The following is a 13900-nucleotide window of genomic DNA, read 5'->3' as shown; positions in this document are numbered from 1 at the left end:
GTGAGTGGTGCAGCCCCATAGTGTTGGTGCCGAAACCAGACGGCACCATTCGCTTCTGCAATGATTTTAGAAAATTAAATGAAATCTCAAAGTTCGATGCCTACCCGATGCCCCGAATTGATGAACTAATAGAACGGCTGGGGACCGCCCGGTTTATCAGCACGCTTGACCTGACAAAGGGTTATTGGCAGGTGTCCTTAGCTCCCGAGGCGCGGGAGAAAACTGCTTTTGCCACCCCTGACGGGCTGTTCCACTACAGGAAGCTGCCCTTTGGATTGCACGGGGCCCCACCCACCTTCCAGAGGTTGATGGACCAGGTTCTCCGTCCCCATCGTGAGTATGCCGCAGCCTACCTTGACGATATTGTAATCCACGGGAACGAGTGGAGATCCACCTAAACCAGGTGAATGCAGTTTTAAGGCCTTAAGGGGGGCGGGGCTAACAGCTAACCAAAAAAATGTTGACTCGGCCTACGGAGGCTGAGTACTGGGTACACGATCGGGAGGGATGTGTAAAACCCCAGGTGAAGAAAGTGGAGGCGATTCGGGACTGGCCACGCCCCGCACCAAGAAGCAAGTACGCACGTTTGTGGGGTTGACGAGCTACTACAGGAGATTTGTTCCCAACTTTGCCTCCCGAGCCAGCCCCTGACGGATCTGACCAGGAGCCATCTGCCCGCCCAGGTGATATGGACCGAGGAGGCGGAGAAAGCCTTTCCCAGGACTTAAGGGAGCACTGTGTTCTGGACCCGTGCTGGTGACTCCAAACTTCTCCAAACCACTGGTGGTGCAGACCGATGCGTCCGAAACAGGGGTGGGGGCCGTCCTATCACAGCTACAAGAAGGTGAGGACACCCAGTCGTATACATTAGCCGGAAGCTGTTACCACGGGAGCAAAGATATTCCACTGTGGAGAAAGAATGTCTAGCGATCAAGTGGGCCCTAGAAACGCTGAAGTATTACTTATTGGGACGGCACTTCACCTCGTAACGGACCATGCACCACTGGTCTGGATGTCGCGTAATAAGGACAGTAACGCCGGGTCACCCGCTGGTTCCTGTCCTTACAGCCCTTTGCGTTCTCTGTCATCCACAGATCGGGTGCAGCCCATGGAAATGCCGATGCCCTCTCCAGGAGGGATGCTCTAGGGAGCTGGACCGCCCCTCCCTCCCGGTCGGAGCTGAGGGGGGGGGTGTGTGGCAGACGGCAGGGAGAGGTGAGGGGAGTAGTAATTGAGGGCAGATACGTTGCCGCCCGCTGGCTCCACCCCCGAGCCTTATAGGACTTCCTGCCCCAACGAGGCAAGCCTGGCCTAATTAAGCCATTAGGGCAGAGGGATAAAAGGGAAGCGAAGTGAACAACGGCGCAAAGTACCGTGAGGGAAACGCGTGTTGTGGAGAGTAAGAGAGAGCGAAAAATATCTGTGTGATTACCTGTTTTGACCCGGACTGTTTGACTAACCCCGCTGTGTACCGAACTGTTTTGGCTGAGGACCTGGTTTTTTGGGTATCCCTGGATTACGGAAAAGGACAACGAGAACGGATTGTGGACTTTGGATTGGTTGCTGAATTTCCCCTTCCCCTCCTTGTGTAAATTTTCCCTAAATAAATCCCCCAATTTCACTCCAGTCGTGTTTCGTGTGATTGTTTGGTTATTGAATTGGTGCGTGGAAACCCCACACCCGTGAGCCTGCCACAGTATTTAAAGTGGAACTTCAGGTTAAATTGCATGTTTGGAATGTATAACAGTAATTCATTTTCCATAAAGAATTTAACATTCAATATTCTGTCTCTGTCTAATCTCCTAAAAACCTTGGCTCTCATTTTCAGAATCTCTTAATCTGGAAAGATTCCCAGCTCTCCACCTAGGGGAGGGATGGCATTGTGAAATTCCAGTGTATGTTTCTGTCAGACATATTACACCAACAATTTAAAATTGTGCATTCTATATACAAATGTGAATGTATCATGGCTAGTGTAGACCAGAAATCAAGAAATAAGCTCATATGAATATTTATAAATTCATATGGTGTACCAAAGCAAGAGTAGGTATAAAATTATTAAATGAATAAAAGTTCAAGCCAATGTAAATACACCAACAAAGACAAATAACAATGAATTCCTTGATTCCAGTACTGTACGAATTCCAGTGTCAATACAACCATGAATAATAGCAAATCGAAAAAGACCAGAAATTCAATGCACTGTATTTTTGGGGAATGTGATCATGACGGCTGAACAGGCGACGCATTATGAGGGGCTGAAAAGGAGATCCTGCGCCGGTATGGTTACACACTGATCGGCCGGGCGCAACGGTTCCATGATTGGACGTATGATGCCACAGCGTCCCCCGATCACAAATGCATGATCTGATTAGGCTGACCAAGAGCTGGCTAATGGCGGAACCACTGACGACCACGCCCCTCGAGAAAGTGGTCATAGATAAATTTCTACGCTCTCTCCCATTTGAAGCTAAGAAGTTGGCAAGCCAAGCTAACCCACAGAGCGCGGATCAGCTGGTGGAACTGGTGGAAGGTCAACAGGTGGCTTTGGAGGTCCTGCGCAGCGGACGACCACTGAAGGCGGAACCCTCCGCTCGCCCGAAAGAGCGGAAAAGGACGGAGGACCATGCCTGGACCACGACCAGGGATGGAGGGACCCCGATGGTCAGCTCCCCGAGACGACGCCCCTTCCTGAACACAGACGGCAGGAAGTGCTACGAGTGTGGTGAGCCGGGACACATCGCCTGGAGCTGTCCAAACCGTGATGTCCAGATGCCTTCGGCCTCAGCCAGTGAGGTAGCCACCGGACGTCCCTGCGGGTTGCTGATGACATGCTGGGCGGAGGAAAGTAGTCCTACCCCTGTTACCCCGGTAAGGGCCAATGGAAAGGACACCACAGCACTTTTGGACTCCGGGAGTATGGTGACCCTGATCCGCCCCGACTACGCCCAGTCCCCGAACCTGACTGACACCGTGGCCATCACATGTATACACGGTGAAACTAAGAACTACCCTACCACACTCCTCCACCTACAGACCACAAAGGGACAACACACGGGACCAGCGGAAGTCGTCCCAAACCTACCGGTGCCGGTCCTTATCGGGAGAGATTCCCCGATGTTCCGTCCACTGTGGGCCAGTATGTCCGGAGACGTGGGGAGACGGGGGAACCAAAAGGGAGGAGGAAGCCGGAGAGGCGGGAGGGACACCAGAAGGGGTGATAGCCAGATGTGTGGATACCAGGAAGTGGACCCCCAGGCGTCAACAGAACCCCTCTCGGAGGACGATGCAGATGATGCAAGACTGGAGGAGAGTGAGGCGAGTCTGGACAGCATATTCCCAATGGATCACGAGGTGGCACCAGAGCCCGCCTCTCTAATGGGCCGGTTTGGGACGGCCCAGTTGGAGGATTCCAACCTGGCCAGCGCTCTCCAGCAGGTGACAGTGGTGGATGGAAAGCCTATCGAGGGGGTAAGTCAGATCACATACCCTCATTTTTCGATAAAGAAGAAATTGTTGTATCAGGTGGTGAAGAAAAACGACGAATGTTTGGAATTGTTGTTGGTGCCCCGACCTTTGTACAAACTGTCCTGCAGTTGGCGCACTCCCACCTTCTTGGGGCCCACCTAGGGTGGAGAAGACCTTAGACCGGATCAAGGCACGATTTTACTGGCCTGGTGTGAAAAGGGCAGTGGAAGATTACTGCCGCAGTTGCCCGGAGTGCCAACAGGTGGCACCAAAACCACACTTTCGTAGCCCCTTAATTCCCCTACCCATCCTTTCAGTCCCTTTCAGCAGGATCGCAATGGACCTGATAGGACCTCTACCCAAGAGCAGCCGAGGTCACCAATACATCCTGGTGATTTTGGATTATGCCACCAGGTACCCAGAAGCCATCCCCCTGCGCACCATGGCTACCAAGGGAATCGCACGGGAGCTAGTCATGCTGTTCTCCCGAGTCGGCATCCCAGACGAGATATTAACCGACCAGGGAACCCCGTTCATGTCGCGAATCATGAAGGATCTCTGCAAGCTAATGAAGATAACCCAGTTGCGCACCTCAGTGTACCACCCGCAGACCGATGGATTGGTGGAAAGATTCAATCGAACCCTAAAGCAGATGCTGAAGAAGGTGATGGAGGCGGACGGGAGGAATTGGGACCAGCTACTACCCTACCTGATGTTCTCGATCCGAGAAGTGCCCCAAGCTTCAACAGGTTTCTCTCCCTTTGAACTCCTGTACGGGAGACGACCCCGAGGACTACTGGACGTGGCTAAAGAAGCCTGGGAACCGCAACCGTCGCCCCATCGAACCATGGTGGAACACGTGGAAGACATGAGAGACCGGATGGCAACCCTGTGGCCCCTGGTACGAGAACACATGCAGGAGGCACAGGAGGCCCAAGCGCGGGTGTACAACAGAGGGGCGCAACGGAGAGACTTCCAGCCAGGCGACAAAGTGTTGGTGTTGGTCCCCACCACAGAATGTAAGTTTTTGGCCCGATGGAACGGGCCATATGAGGTCCTTGAGAAGGTGGGTGAAGTTAATTATAGGGTCAGACAGCCAGGGCGTAGGCATCTGACCCAGATTTACCATGTGAATTTGTTGAAAAAATGGAATGCACGTGAGGTACTATACTCTATTCCCCCGAAGAAGGCTACTACAGAGACCAAGCCTGTGGAGGTGCCACTGGGGGAGCAGCTGAGCCAAGCACAGAAGCAAGAGCTGAGGGAGTTGGTCGGCCAGAACCAGGATGTGTTCTCCAGTGAACCGGGACACACCGATCTGGTACAGCACCGCATCATCACTGAACCTGGGAAAAAGGTGAAATTGAGACCCTACCGCATACCAGAAGCGAGGAGAGACTCCATAAGGGAAGAGGTAAAAATGATGTTGGAAGCAGGAATCATCGAAGAGTCGAATAGTGAGTGGTGCAGCCCCATAGTGTTGGTGCCGAAACCAGACGGCACCATTCGCTTCTGCAATGATTTTAGAAAATTAAATGAAATCTCAAAGTTCGATGCCTACCCTAAGCCCCGAATTGATGAACTAATAGAACGGCTGGGGACCGCCCGGTTTATCAGCACGCTTGACCTGACAAAGGGTTATTGGCAGGTGTCCTTAGCTCCCGAGGCGCGGGAGAAAACTGCTTTTGCCACCCCTGACGGGCTGTTCCACTACAGGAAGCTGCCCTTTGGATTGCACGGGGCCCCACCCACCTTCCAGAGGTTGATGGACCAGGTTCTCCGTCCCCATCGTGAGTATGCCGCAGCCTACCTTGACGATATTGTAATCCACGGGAACGAGTGGGAGATCCACCTAAACCAGGTGAATGCAGTTTTACAGGCCTTAAGGGGGGCGGGGCTAACAGCTAACCCAAAAAAATGTTGACTCGGCCTACGGGAGGCTGAGTACCTGGGGTACACGATCGGGAGGGGATGTGTAAAACCCCAGGTGAAGAAAGTGGAGGCGATTCGGGACTGGCCACGCCCCCGCACCAAGAAGCAAGTACGCACGTTTGTGGGGTTGACGAGCTACTACAGGAGATTTGTTCCCAACTTTGCCTCCCGAGCCAGCCCCTGACGGATCTGACCAGGAGCCATCTGCCCGCCCAGGTGATATGGACCGAGGAGGCGGAGAAAGCCTTCCAGGACTTAAAGGGAGCACTGTGTTCTGGACCCGTGCTGGTGACTCCAAACTTCTCCAAACCACTGGTGGTGCAGACCGATGCGTCCGAAACAGGGGTGGGGGCCGTCCTATCACAGCTACAAGAAGGTGAGGAACACCCAGTCGTATACATTAGCCGGAAGCTGTTACCACGGGAGCAAAGATATTCCACTGTGGAGAAAGAATGTCTAGCGATCAAGTGGGCCCTAGAAACGCTGAAGTATTACTTATTGGGACGGCACTTCACCCTCGTAACGGACCATGCACCACTGGTCTGGATGTCGCGTAATAAGGACAGTAACGCCCGGGTCACCCGCTGGTTCCTGTCCTTACAGCCCTTTGCGTTCTCTGTCATCCACAGATCGGGTGCAGCCCATGGAAATGCCGATGCCCTCTCCAGGAGGGATGCTCTAGGGAGCTGGACCGCCCCTCCCTCCCGGTCGGAGCTGAGGGGGGGGGTGTGTGGCAGACGGCAGGGAGAGGTGAGGGGAGTAGTAATTGAGGGCAGATACGTTGCCGCCCGCTGGCTCCACCCCCGAGCCTTATATGGACTTCCTGCCCCAACGAGGCAAGCCTGGGCCTAATTAAGCCATTAAGGGCAGAGGGATAAAAGGGGAAGCGAAGTGAACAAACGGCGCAAAGTACCGTGAGGGAAACGCGTGTTGTGGAGAGTAAGAGAGAGCGAAAAATATCTGTGTGATTACCTGTTTTGACCCGGACTGTTTGACTAACCCCGCTGTGTACCGAACTGTTTTGGCTGAGGACCTGGTTTTTGGATATCCCTGGATTACGGAAAAGGACAACGAGAACGGATTGTGGACTTTGGATTGGTTGCTGAATTTCCCCTTCCCCTCCTTGTGTAAATTTTCCCTAAATAAATCCCCCAATTTCACTCCAGTCGTGTTTCGTGTGATTGTTTGGTTATTGAATTGGTGACGTGGAAACCCCACACCCGTGAGCCTGCCACAGTATTTAAAGTGGAACTTCAGGTTAAATTGCATGTTTGAATGTATAACAGTAATTCATTTTCCATAAAGAATTTAACATTCAATATTCTGTCTCTGTCTAATCTCCTAAAAACCTTGGCTCTCATTTTCAGAATCTCTTAATCTGGAAAGATCCCAGCTCTCCACCTAGGGGAGGGATGGCATTGTGAAATTCCAGTGTATGTTTCTGTCAGACATATTACACCAACAATTTAAAATTGTGCATTCTATATACAAATGTGAATGTATCATGGCTAGTGTAAGACCAGAAATCAAGAAATAAGCTCATATGAATATTCATAAATTCATACTGGTGTACCAAAGCAAGAGTAGGTATAAAATTATTAAATGAATAAAAGTTCAAGCCAATGTAAGATACACCAACAAAGACAAATAACAATGACATTCCTTGATTCCAGTACTGTACTGGAATTCCAGTGTCAATAGCAACCATGAAATAATAGCAAATCAGAAAAAGACCAGAAGATTCAATGCACTGTATTATTGCAGGAATGTGATCATTATTTTTACAGTGCCTTCGAAAAGTATTCAAACCCCTTCACTTTTTCCACATTTTGTTATGTTACAGCCTTATTATAAAATGGATGAAATTCATTTTTATTCTCATCAATCTACACACAATACCCCATAATGACAAAGCGAAAATCTTTGCAAATATATTAAAAATAATAAACTGAAATATCATATTTAAGTATAAGTATTCAGACCCTTTACTCAGTGCTTTGTTGAGGCACCTTTGGCAGTGATTACAGCCTTGAGTCTTCTTTGGTATGACGCTACAAACTTGGCACTCCTGTATTTCCCCCATTCTTCTCTGCAGGTCCTCTCAAGCTATCTCGGGTTGGATGGGGAGCACTGCTGCACAGTTATTTTCAGGTCTCTCCAGAGATGTTCGATCAGGTTCATGTCCAGGCTCTGGCTGGGCCAGTCAAGGACATTCACAGACTGAGGTCCTGAGCGCTCTGGTGCAGGTTTTCATCAAGGATGTCTCTGTACTTTGCTCCATTCATCTTTCCCTCGATCCTAACTAGTCTCTCAAGCCGCGTTTCCACCGCAGGAACTATACCCCGGAACTAGGAACCTTTTGAGGAACTCAGTGCGTTTCCACCGCAGGAACTAGGGTCTAAATTTAGTTCTGGGGGCTGTGTTTTACCCCCCAAAACGTTCCTGCTCGGGGGGTAGTACTTTCCGAAAGTACAGGAACCTTTTGGGTGGAGCTTGCAGCGCTGACCATTTCTGATTGGTCGAGTACTCGTAGCATTTGTGTTGTATTTATTTTCCGCCATTACCCGCCATGTTTGAAAATATGCAGCGGCAAACCAATTTATTTTCATAATAACAAATCAAACTTGTATGTTATGCGGCGCAGTAGCCTACTTTTGGTTATAGCCTGTCAACGTCTTGGAATTATAACGTGTGCTCTTCTGTTCTTTTCTTGCTTTAGTATTCGTTTTATAAAATGCTAAGCATTCGTGCTGGGACAGCATATTACGTAGGCTACCAAAACATTCAAACGGATTAATTCGGTTGCTGAATATTTTCTTCCGGATTTTCTTTGTTAGCCCGTTGTAATTGACTCAAAACGTTTGATACAGTTATGTGAGGTATGCGGTAGTTCTGCATAATTAACATTGGTGATACAGTACAAGCAAACTGGAAATCACCTTCCGCACTTTTTATCCGGGTAAAATAACAGGTTAATTCTAGTAATCTTCCCTTTAGCTTTTTCAGACTGCCGTAATTTTACTCAATTTTACTGCCATTTTTCAATTCCACGAAAAGACCAGGAAGACTATGGACTCATTTATGGTGCATGGTTCGCATCTGGAGGGCACACTTCGCTGCTCGGCTAGCAGTAACTTCGAAGGAAAGCAAACGGTGGCTGTACCACTACTAATCTACATTTTCACGCAAGTCCGAGTTTTCGTTCTGTTCTTGTCATTTTGCGATTAGCCTATATGGAATTGACGACGAGAAAGTAATAAAACAGCAAATTGTTTACAACGTGTGCATGTTTTCTGCTGTTAATGAATGTGTTTGAGAGGATATATGAAAATCAATAAATACAAAAGTAACCATATATAGTCATTGTTGGTAACCCGTTGTATATAAGTGGAATAAACCCCTCCGGGCTGTCCCGGTTATTAGAAAATAATGTAGGCTACTTCGGTGGTATTATGGGGTTACAGAAGAAATCATATGACAGATGGACCGACGACAACGTCAGTGGGCTAATTTGCCTAATCTTCGCGGTACTTTAGACCCCGGTGGAAACGCAGACAACCATTGGCTGAAGGAACCTTTTAGTTCCTGGTAAAGTAGTTCCTGGGACTGAAAGTTCCGGGTAATTTTGGTGGAAACGCGGCTTCAGTTCCTGCCACTGAAAAACATTCCACAGCATGATTCTGCTTCACCATAGGCCAGGTGACGAGTGGTGCCTGGTTTCCTCCAGACGTGACACTTAGCATTGTGGCCAAAGAGTTCAATCATGATCTGAGATTCCTTTAGGTGCCTTTTGGCAAACTCCAAGCGGGCTGTCATGTGCCTTTTACTGTGGAGTGGCTTCTGTCTGGCCACTCTACCATAAAGGCCTGATTGGTGGAGTGCTGCAGATATGGTTGTCCTTCTGGAAGGTTCTCCCATCTCCACAGAGGAACACTGGAGCTCTGTCAGAGTAGCCGGGTGGCCAGCTCTAGGAAGAGTCCTGGTGGTTCCAAACTTCTTCCATTTAAGAATGATGGAGGCCACTGTGTTCTTCGGGACCTTCAATGCTGCAGAAAGTTTTGTACCCTTCTCCACATCTAAACCTGTTTTTGCTTTGTCATGGAGTAATGTGTCTAGATTGATGAGAATAAAAATGAATTTAATCGATTTTAGAATAAGGCTGTAACGTAACAAAATGTGGAAAAAGTGAAGGGGTCTGAATACTTTCCGAAGGCATTGTATGCTATGTAAGTTATTTAGAAAATGTTATTTTATTTACTGTAGTTTCGCAATTACTCAGCTACTAAGCGCTAGGTATGTTTTTGTGGGCATAGAAAGGAATCGTGAATGACGCAACTTAAATGCTATGTAGGAAACATTGGGTAGCATTGATTAGGAATACAGCTTGCTTAATTTGTGTGAGCTAAGATAGCCAATATTGTTTAATGTAACTTGGCGCAATTTTAATATCAATACTTAGGTATGAGTGTGCGAGTGAATGGTGTGTGTGCCCTGCGATAGATTGGCAGCCTGTCCAGGGTGTATTCTTGCTTCTCACGCAATGCACGCTGGGATATGCTCCAGCAGCCCCTGCAACCCTGCCCAGGATAAGTGGGTATAGATAATGGATGGATGGATGGATGGATGTAGGCTATGACAGACATGCATGAACATAAATGCATGCCTACATTCTAAAAAAACACACAGGCATTGTTTTTTGTAACTTGGTGCAATTTTGATATCAATACTTTAAATGGCAGGCTGGATTTGAATGAATGACTTATACACAGTGCTTTGTATATGTGAGTAACTTGGCATTTTTGTACGTGGAAAACGTGTTGTTCAACAGATATTTCTTTTTGTAATGTGTTTGTTATGAGTAAGTGATAATAGTAATCCATATAAATGTAGGCTATGAGAAACACGCATACACATAAATGCATGCAAACACACAGCCTATATTCTAGTTGAAAGAAACACAGGCATAAATTCAATCATTATTCCTTTATGATGAATGACAAATAAATGGAAGTGTATGTCATATTTTTAAATGGAATTGTTTTTAATGGGCTATTGTACACAAGAGACATAGTAATTGTTTGTATGTTGGTAGGGGATCTGTAGGGCTATCTAACATTAATTTAGAAATGTGGCGTTGCAGGGTAGCTACAGTAGCCTAGTTAAAAGTAGTTATCGGTTAACAGGCGCAGCAGTGAATATGAACTGTTTTGACTTAAAGAAAATCAATATAGGCTATCTGGCATGAAAAAGTCATTACCTTGAGGCAGTTTCTATACAACTAATAACGATACCTACCGGAGCAGACCGAATTTGGAATGCAGATGTTGCTGCTTTATTTTGGATGGCATCTGTACTAATGTTATACAGGGAAAAATACTGAAAGCGGAATTGCATAAATGTGGGTGTATTTTATTTGGAGTTTCCCATAAAGATTGTACAGATTCAAAAACAATAGTTTAAATGTTTTATTTTTCATTAGCTAGCAAGCCAATGTAATGAGTCAGAGGTTCGCTTGAGTCCAAGCAGGATTTGAACCCGGGTCTGTCACTCATCCAAAAAGTGCACTTGCATATATACTATATGTCCATTTTATGTGTGTATCCAATGTTTTTTATTGGCTGATGTACCTAAATGTCCAATGGGGAGACATATTCTTTGTTAGGCCTGGAGCATTTATGATGATATGATGATAATTAGGCAGGAAAAAGAAGATGAAGGAAAAAACACAAAATCCCCTAGGTTTGGAGCTTTATTGTGTGGACGTGTGAAGTTGTTTGTAAATTCAAAACAAAACAGCACAAAATAGAAAAAGTAGTTAAAGAACTACAGAGTGCGGTATTTTTCTTTTTAAAGTAGTCATTTCTTTAGTCACAGACTGCACACAAATTGATTACATTTCATCCAGTTTTCATGTAGCCTATTCAGTTTATTCAACTTATCAATTTTAGAGAAAAACTAAATATATTGTTAATGGTTTTGCTTTGTGTTACATCAGACTTCTGAGGCCCACTCTTCGTAATATAGTATTTTTTGTTACGATAGCTTTGAACTTCAAGTGCACTTCGAACATCATATGGATTGTGATATTATTATGTTATAAATACACTTGCTACCATCAAATAACCTGGAATAGTGTTTAGTATAAAAATCTTAAAGAACATAAAGAATTTAAAGAACATCGTAGTGATTAATTAAAATTGTACCAAAACTGTATCTCCAATACCTACAAATCGCCCTTTCAATTAGTATTGTTAATATACTTTCATTTTGTAAAAAGTAGCCCAGTTTAGTACACTTAAGTACAACTAGTTGTAGAAAGGTTGTACAAAAGTACAACTTTAGTGTATTTATATTTAATATTTACATAATAATATGGGGCGACATAGCTCAGGAGGTAAGACCGATTGTCTGGCAGTCGGAGGGTTGCCGGTTCAAACCCCACCCTGGGTGTGTCAAAGTGTCCTTGAGCAAGACACCTAACCCCTAACTGCTCTGGCGAATGAGAGGCATCAATTGTAAAGCGCTTTGGATAAAAGCGCTATATAAATGCAGTCCATAATAATATATAATATGTTTATATTTAAGTGTGGCCAATTTAATATAAAATCTGTACAGTTAGTACACAGGTAATAAAAGTATACTTTAAGTGCAAGTTATCTGTGCTAACCAAGAACAAATGTACAAATTTAAGACTACATCCATAACAAGCCCAAAAAAGAGAAAGATAAAATCAGATATTTCTGACCTAAAACAATTAAATACCATAACTTAAATTAGTATAGAAGGTGGGCGTACTATGGAGTGAAAATCGGAGGGGAGGTGGGTCTTCACTTTGTGTCAGAAGATGGCCAGTTACTCTGCTGTCTCAACCATTTAAGGAAGTTAGTTCCACTTCAGTTGGGTCAGTACAGACAGGCATCGTCACTGGGAGAAGCAACCATGCAGGGAGGGACGAGGTTGTGGAATCAAGAGATCTGGCTGGAGTGTAGGATTTGAACACTGATTGGAAGATTGGTGAAGCTATTACATTCACTGCCCTGTAGGCTAATACCAAGGTTTTAAATTTCATGCAGGCTCTAACAGGTAGCCATTGAAATGAGATGAGGAGTGGTGGGACATGATTGAGAGGACTGCAGCTGTGTTCTGTATTAGCTGCAGGGGTTTAGAGGTTAAGCAAGGAGACTGGTGAGAAGGGGAATGCAATGGTCCAGGCGTGATAATATCAGGGCCGGGACTACGAGCTGTATGGAGCAGGTGGCAATGAAGAGGAGATTCTTCCCCCCTTCTATATGTAATAAATTTGCTGAGTGTGAACTACTGGTATTGTTTTTTTTCTTTTGCCTCAAATTATTAGGACTGTCAATGTTAATAGGTCAAGTTAATGTGTCAAAAATCTTTCATGTCTAACGTGTCAAACTTTTTTAATGCAATGAATCCCATTTTCTTATTTAGGCTTAGTTGAACAAGTTAATGAGTTAATGTTGACAGCCATAATTAAAATACATATTTTTCCAGGTCTTACATCCAAGACCAGTTCACAAAAAGTCCCTGAGTTCTGGAAGGTTCCTGTGGTAGAAAAGGGAAAAGGAGCTATAGGCAGTCGCTTAGGGCACTATCCATCTTGAGGGGCATCAAACAAAGGGGTTGGGGGGAGGGAGGACCCACCTGTGGTGTTCATGATAAGCCGCGTTTCCACCGCAGGAACTTTACTTTACTTTTTTTGGGGGGGGCTTTATTTTACCCCCAAAAAAGTTCCTGCTCGGGGGGTAGTACTGTCATGTTTAAAGATTTGCAGCCGCAAACCAATTTATTTTCATAATAACTTCAAATCAAACTTGTATGTTATGCGGCGCAGTAGCCTAGTTTTGGTTATAGCCTGCCAACGTCTTGGAATTATAACGTGTGCTCTTCTGTTCTTTTCTTGCTTTAGTATTTGTTTTATAAAATGCTAAGCATTCGTGCTGGGACAGCATATTACGTACCAAAACATTCAAACGGATTAATTCGGTTGCTGAATATTTTCTTCCGGATTTTCTTTGTTAGCCCGTTGTAATTGACTCAGAACGTTTGATACAGTTATGTGAGGTATGCGGTAGTTCTGCGTAATTCACATTGGTGATACAGTAAAAGCAAACTGGAAATCACCTTCCGCACTTTTTGTCAGGGTAAAATAACAGGTTAATTCTAGTAATTGTCCCTTTAGCTTTTTCAGACTGCCGTAATTTTACTCTGCCATTCCAATTCAATTCAATACTCTGCCACTTCAATTCCACAAAAAGACCAGGAAGACTATGGACTAATTTATGGTGCATGGTTCACATCTGGAGGGCACACTTCGCTGCTCGGCTAGCAGTAACTTCGAAGCGGTGGCTGTACCACTGCTAATTTAAATTTTCACGCAAGTCCGAGTTTTCGTTCTATTCTTGTCATTTTGCGATTAGCCTATATGTAATTGACGATGAGAAAGTAATCAAACAGCAAATTGTTTACAACGTGTGCA

Source organism: Anguilla rostrata, chromosome 2 (assembly GCF_018555375.3).
Source record: "Anguilla rostrata isolate EN2019 chromosome 2, ASM1855537v3, whole genome shotgun sequence".
In the NCBI taxonomy this organism is placed as follows: Eukaryota; Metazoa; Chordata; class Actinopteri; order Anguilliformes; family Anguillidae; genus Anguilla; species Anguilla rostrata.
The sequence above is the reverse complement of the archived record's forward strand: the minus strand, read 5'-3'. Positions refer to the sequence as shown.